Source organism: Myotis lucifugus, unplaced genomic scaffold, assembly GCF_000147115.1.
Source record: "Myotis lucifugus unplaced genomic scaffold, Myoluc2.0 scaffold_21, whole genome shotgun sequence".
Taxonomy (NCBI): Eukaryota; Metazoa; Chordata; class Mammalia; order Chiroptera; family Vespertilionidae; genus Myotis; species Myotis lucifugus.
Window position 1 is genome coordinate 5,930,021 of NW_005871069.1, and position 7,715 is coordinate 5,937,735.

At 44.7% G+C, this 7,715-nt stretch overlaps 1 pseudogene; it reads left to right on the forward strand.

Moving 5' to 3' along the window:
• Positions 1-273: 273 nt before the first annotated feature.
• On the forward strand, positions 274-739 carry LOC102434464 (annotated as a pseudogene).
• The last annotated feature ends 6,976 nt before the right edge of the window (positions 740-7,715 follow it).

Genomic DNA, 7,715 nt, shown 5'->3' on the forward strand with positions numbered 1-7,715 from the left:
GGAACTCCATTAGGCTTGATGGTTAATGGAACTCATGGTGAATTCTTTCTAACAGGTGTTTACATTTTAAGGACAGGACAAAAACAGTTACTGATGATCTATTAGTTATATAATAATGGTGATACTGATAATAACAAAAGCTATTATTATTGCCATTTCAATTTCTCTAGGCTCCACTTTCTGAGGTGGTGGGACTGTCTGATCCAGGGCAGGGTGGGGAGGGGTTTCTTTGAGATTAGAGGATGTCCACTGGGCAATAAGTGAGAGCAGCCTGGGAAGATGGGGAACTGCCTCAACCCCGCCCCCCATTTGGGATGACATTTCCCTGCTTCAGGAGCCTCAGTTCCACCATGGGGCTGGTTTTGGCGAGGGGATAGAGCTGGATCAGGAGCTGCTGCTGTCACATCAGGAGCAAGTTCCAGTCCCCAGCTATCATCTAACACCTAGCCAGACTCACCTGACTCAGCTGACTGAAGAGAGGCAAATTAGAACAGTTCACAGGATGGGCTTATACAGCATGAGCCCAAAGGAGTTTATGACCCTGGAAAAGGTGGGTCAGAAAAAAGGATCCGGAGTGTGTGATTTGCATGACGGACTTTTCTTATGGGGACCCCGTTCGATCCCTGCATGCACATGGATCACCTGGTCTGTATAGATGAGTGGTCCATGGATCCTTCCCATGCCTGCCTGCATGGAGCCAGCTGATGCCACACTGCTTTCTTCCTACCAGACTCATTAAGCCGGGTTCTCTCATCTATCTTCAAGTGAACCATCATTTTTGGTGATGAATAGCAAGGATCTACAACCAAGATTACTCTACCCAGCAAAGCTATCATTTAGAATTGAAGGACAGATAAAGAGCTTCACAGACAAGAAAAAGCTAAAGGAGTACATCACCACCAAACCAGTATTACATGAAATGTTGAAGGGTCTTCTTTATGAAGAAAAAAAGATAACAAATATGAACAATAAATGGCAATAAATACATATCTATCAACAATTGAATCTAAAATAAAAATAAATGAACAAGGAATCTAATGAACAAAATAAACTGATAAATAAAATAGAACCAGAGGCATGGAAACATGGAACAGACTGACAAATATCAGAGCAAGGGAAGAGACGGGTGCAGGAAGAGATCAACCAAAGAAAGAACTTATATGCATATATGCATTACCCATGGGCAGACAATAGGGTGGTGAAGGCCTGGGGTGGGGCAGGATCTGGGTGGAGGTAGGCAATGGGGTGGGTGGGGGGAGTGGGGCATCTGTAATAATCTCAATAATAAAGATTTTTAAAAAGAGAGAGAAAATAAATAAGTAAATAAATAAATAAATTTTGTGTGTTAAAAATTAGGGAAAAGGGAATGATTGTTTTTCCTAAATGAAATAACTTTCTTCTTTCCCCTATCCAAATTCTTTTCTGAAGTTGCTGGCATTTGAGTCAAAGTTTTAACAGCTACATGTTATAACACTAGCACAAAGAAAAGTAAGTCACTCACTCAAGGGAGGGATTCCATAAAGACATGAAAACCAGCGTGACTCATGGGGCCATTTAGAGTCTGTCGACCACAGGGGTCAGCAAATTTCTGTGAAAGGCTCACGAGTGTACATTTTAGGCTTGCAATAGAGCTGGCTTTTGTCACAACTACTCATCTGTGACACTGGAGTGTACAGCCAGCCTCAGACAGTGCACAGACAAAGGAGCATGTTCCAGTAGAGCTTCATTGATGGACACTAAAATCTGAGTTCATATAAGTTTTCCATGTATTGTTTATCTTTTGATTTTCCAACTATTTAAAATGTAAAAAACCATTTTTAACTTGCAGGCCATGCAAATCAGGCTGTACGCCAGATTTGGCCTGTGAGCCATAGTTTGCCAACCCCTGCTCTAATTTAAATTAAATTTTTGCATATCAAGTTTTCTTAGTGTAATTCCCAAGTTGGAGGTCTCAGGGCAGCCTTTGTGAGTGGAGTAAATTTCGGCTGTAGCATTTTAGAGACTGTTCAGTTAGACACTCTGTCCCAAACCCCTGAAGCTCAGTTCCCTTCTCACTTCCATTTTGGTGGGTCGGGCAGGAGGAATGCACATTTGTCCTGAACTGATTGTTCTGGGACTAGAAAGCACCTCTGACCAGAACCCTGGGCCACAGACAAGGACATCCCAGTCCAGGGGGACAGAGTTGCTGCTCTCCTTCCACAGCTGCAATTGCACCCCATTTCTTGCCTTCCAGTCCGTCACCTTCCTGTCTCCCACATCAGTTCGCAGTGGTCTCTTTCCCTCCCTGCCTAACCCGCCCCAGTCCCTCCAGCAGACTTGAGCTTCCTGAGGTCTGGTAGAGTACCCCCTCTCTTTCATCGGTTCAGCCCCCCTCCTCCTCTCACCCCTGCCACTGATAGGGAGGATGCACAGTGAGCTGGGGAGGAGGGCAGCAAGTCCTCGTGGAGTCCACGTGAAGGCCAATGAGGTACCTTTAAAGAAAGTGTTTGCGGACTTGTTGAAATACTTGCTGAGCCACTGGCTTTGAAGCTGAAAAAAATGTTTGATGCATATATTTTCCAGGGATGCCCATTTGACTGCAGGAGTCAACAAAGGTGGTTAGCATTCAATTCTCATTCAAGGGCTTGTGAATAAAAAGTGAAATTATACCCAGGGCTTTAAAATAGAGTTTGGCTCTAGACTCTGGAGTGATCTTCTAAAGTGTTAATGGCATCATGCTTAGTATCTTGCTTAGTATCTTTAGAATAAAGTACAACTCCTCCTTGCATCTCCCAGGTCCTGCTGCTTCTTCGACCACTCCTCCCCCTGCCTCCTTTTGCTGGAGGCCCCTTTGCTTCCCCAACAACAAGGCACATGCCCATCTCAGGGTATCTGCATTTGCTGTTCCCTCTGCCTGGTAGGTTCTTCTCCGGAGCCCTTGAAAGAGTCGAGTCCTCCTCATTCAGGTCCTCATTAAATGTTGCCTCCTCCAGGGGTCCCCACCAAGCTAGTCTGGAGCAGTCCCATGCAGTGCACTGTGCCAGTCCATTTATTTTCTTCAGATCCCTATCACTCCTGCAATCACCCTTTGTTTACAGGGTTGTCTTTCTCTTCTTTATTGCTATGTCACCAGTACTTACTGTAGAACCAGATGAATGGGGCAACTCCGTAAATATTTATTGAATGGACCAATAAATGCTTCTTTTTTTAAAAAAAAATAAAGAATAATTGCAACCCAAATGTCCAGTGGGTGAGTGGTGAAACAAACCATGGTACAGCCACCCTGTCAATACTCCTCAGAAAACAAAAGTTATGAACTATATGACAGTGCAGCAACCTGCGTGGACTTCAGGGCAAGTAAGTGAGTGGAAAAAGCCACTTTCAAAAGGCCCCATACTCTTTGATTCCATTTATGTAACATTCATGAAATATCAAAACTGTAGTGATAGGGAGCAGAGTAGTGGTTGCCAGGGGTTGGGTTGAGTGGAGGGCAGCAGGAGGCAGCCCTGTGGTGACGGTGCAGTTCCGGGTTTTGATAGTGGACATGGTTACACAAAACTGCATGTGTGATAAAATATCGCAGGACTGTACACACATACACAAACGAGTATATGGGAGGCTGGTTACGTGTGAACAGGTTCCTGGTTGGCCGGTGTGCTGCAGTCATGGGAGGGAGGCTGTGGGAAGGTGCACAGACCTTCCTGCACATTTCATTTCTGGATCTTCCTCTGAATCTATAGTGTTTCAAAATAAAAAGTCAAGAAACCATTCTGCACCATTAGAAAAAAACAAGTCAAAAGATTGTAATATTAAATCTATTTCTATTGTTATTGCCATGTGATAGAAAGCATATTGAATTCAACTAACAAGCCTTTTTCAAAAATAATTGTGCAACATGTTTGCTTCTCACATCAATAAAGGATTCTTTTGCCTTATTTTAGGATTGGTGTTGCTCCCTGATTAACCCTGAGCATGGAGACTGCTTCACAGACTGCATGGGCCTTTCACAGGCGTCGGTCATTGAAGATTCTGGCACTGAGGTGTTGGTTTGATTGGTATCTCCATTTTATCAGTGAGAAAGCCAAGGCTCAGGTATAAAAATTACACAACCTTAACTAAGAGATAGAGTATGAGTGATTTAAGACCCAGGTCTCTAACTCCACTTTTCCCCTCTTCCCCTTTTCCTCCGACATTCGTTTGAGCGACTGGAAATCCTAACTTAATCTAAATCTATGCTGATATTTAGACTCTGAAGCCTGTACCCATTCTCTCCTCTGGAGGGGTGATGGCCTCCCAGCCCCAACCAACTCCCAAAGGCTAATTAACACAGCTTTTAATAAACTCAGGTGGACTAAGAGAGAAAAAAGACTGTTGGTTGTTGCTCATTTGCAGATGTTTTTCTTGCAAAACCACATCAAAGCAAGGAAGCCCACCATGGACTTGGCCAGAAACCAAAGCTCACTGGCCAATCTGAGAAGCGGCAAGTTCCATCAGGCAGGAAACATTTTATCTTCTGGGCCCAGATTCCTCACTTAGAACTGATGGCGGTAGAGTGCCCCCCAAGCAGCAAAGCTCTCCCTGAGCCCCAGCTGGCTCAGGATCCCCCACATGAGGAGCCCCACCCTGCACAGGCCTAAGTGGGATGGAGCTGAGCCTCTGCACAAACCCCACAGTGGTCCTCACAGCGCCTACAGAGTGCTCGCCAGGAGCAGGGCCCATGGTGAGTGTGACTCTGGAGAGCCATCTCATCACTTCAGGTACTGAAGAATGAAAACGTGCTTTCATCTTCCTGAAAGGCATCACCAAATGTATGTTGACTTTTTTGGAAGACAAGTCAGAGGAGTCATCCTGTTAGACACTAAGAATGTGTTCTGGGCATTGCAGGACACACAGTAAAAATGCTGCGGCTCCCACCTTCTCCTTTTACAGCTCTCCAGGAGATTCCAGCATTCAGAACACACAGAAAAGCATAAGGTCTCCCAGGGAGGAGTCTAGATTAGATTTGAAGGAGGCAAAGGAGTTACCGGGTACAGGAATGGGAGGGGGGTGGGGTGGGCCTGCTGTGCTGGGAAGGACATTTTAGCAAAAGACCCCATGGAGACAGAGCCACATGCACTCCCACCTTCCAGATGTGAGCATGCTCATGCCTTCTCCTTGGCTACAACCTGAGTTCCTGTGGGCTGGGCCCATGGCTTTTATCATTATAACTCAAGTGCCTAGCACTGTACCTACCACATAATAGGCACTAATACACTTGAGTGAGTGAATGAATGAATGGGTTAGTCTCTCAGTAATAAAAATTAATTAATGATTTCTGAGCTGTGGAGGTGACAATTTTGCATTTGTTTTAGGAATATCACCTTGACAGTCCTGGGTAAGCCCTAACAGTAGGTTGACAGTTTGGGAATTTAGGCTGAGCATTCTGAATCTGAAAGGCTAAGGTAAGTCACTTTACTCCTTCCTTACTCCCCAGTTTGACCTCTAGTCTTGTAAATAAAGAGCACAGTGTGGCTTGGTGTATGCAGGAACCAAAAGACCTTGATCTCTTTGGAGATCTGAGTGTGTTCTTTTTTTTAATTGATGAGAGAGAGAGAGGAAGAGAGAGAAAGAGAGAGAGAGAGAGGAAGAGGGAGAGAGAGGGGGGAGAGAGAGAGAGAGAGAGAGAGAGAGAGAGAGAGAGGAAGAGGGAGAAGGAGAGAGAAAGAGAGAGAGAGAGAGAGAGAGAGAGAAATATAAATTTGTTCTACTTATCTATGCATTCATTGCTTGTCTCTTGTGTGTGCCCTGACTGGAGATCAAACCCACAATGTTGGCTTATTGGGACAGTGCTCTAACCAACTCGACTACCGGGCCAGGGCTGGAGATCTTAGTTTTAACTATATGTGACGTCATTTTCCATTGACTATGCCTTACAGTGACCTTACACTTGATAAATGTGTGTTGATTCAATAAATGAAAAGACCTGGGGAATTTCATAACTATAGAGGCATGGACACTTTTCAATGCATTGCACTTAATCTCTCTTTCTAGTTGGATGAACTCCCCACCCCTTGGTGAGAAGAAAAGTCCATACCACCGTAAGAAAGCAGCAACTCATGAATTGCTCCCCTCTCCCCCACACCCACCTTCCTTACAGTCAGAACACTGATGTGGCACCAAAGCTAGTCTACTAGAAGCCCCTACCTCCTTTGGCTTTAATGAGGTGCCAATGACTCTATCCCATACCTCAGTCATGAACTTCCTGTCAGGCAAATCTCACCCAGGTGGATGGGAGATAGAAGCAGATACCAGTGATGACCCCAGGCATTCAGCAGACCCAAGGACTCTGCCCTGCCACCCAAGGCCATAGCAAGCTGCTCTGATGCCCTGCCCCTGCACCTCAGAGATGCCTCTTTAAAGGAGAATCTATCCAACTCAGGGGCAGGGCCTTTGATTGGCAAGTGAAGACTCCTCGACTGAATACTTCAGATTCCAGATGATACTTCATTGTCAAAGTCTGAGGGGTACTTAATTTTTTTTCCCCATCCTAGTTGTTCCTGAATGTTCTAAAGAGACAACACTTTGAGGTTTGTTTCATACTAGGTGGGAGGGTAAAATCATAAAGTAGAAGCTAAATACCTAGACCCCAGAATCAGACAAACCAGCATTTGGCTGTAAAATTCTCCAGCTGTGTGACTGTGGCATCTGGCATGTGGTGAGTTCCTTAACTTGTGGCAGTGATTATTGTTACTATTGGGGAGACTATTTGAGGAGTCAGGATTAGAGAGAAGGAGGGGACTGGCTGACCCTGTGAATTCCGCCCAAGGCCCTGAGCCCAGGCAGACAGTGGGAGGGGCTTAAACGTGTTCAGTGTAGCACTGAAGACAGTGAAAGAACCAGGTGGAGGTTAAAAGGTGACATGGTTGGCCTCCATGTAAGATTTTCTAATACTAATCTGAAGGTGTGCCAGGGCCACTCAGCAGGTGGTGAATCTCTGGAATGGGAGGTGTTTAAGCCAAAATTGGAGAAAATGCTTGGTGAGCTAATGGAGAGGGGATTTAAGAGACATTAGATTTGATCAAAAGTTTAAACAATGAAACTTCCTTTTCAAATGAAATGTTCTGTGAACCCCAGTCAATGCCGTGATTACCCAAAAGGCATACAAGTGCATCCTCTGAACACCAGTAAAGTATGAAAAGGGAGAGAGAAGAGTTCCACTTAAATGAACACAGCTACTATTTTTCTATTAGCAATGCTAAAAATGAGCTACTTAAATGTCAGTAATTACAAACAAGGCATATGCAAGGATGGAGGCATTACAATCTCTTCAATATTCAGGCCTTTAAAGCCTTCATCTGGTCCTGAGCACATTATAACAGAGATCAAAGCAGAGTTGCTTTAGAGGCAGCAGGAGCAAGAGCTGGGAGCCTCCTCCCACAGCACCCCCCCCTCCCCCGCCCCCCAGGCTTCTGCAGGACTGGGACCCCTGGAGAGTGAGGGAGCCAGCCTGGAAACCCAGAGTCCTTCTTGGAATTAGGGAAAATTCTTCCTGTCTTTACCACTGGCTCAAGTCAAGCCCTCTTCAGAGTTTTATCTATGATATTATTTAATTTTAAATTCTTAATAATTTTAACTTTTCAATGCTTTTTCCATACCGATTATTTTAGTTTACTCTCTCAACATTCCCTGAGGTAAGTTGCAGGATGTCTCTTTTATCCTATTTTATAAGTAAGGAAACAGGTCTAGATCAGACAACT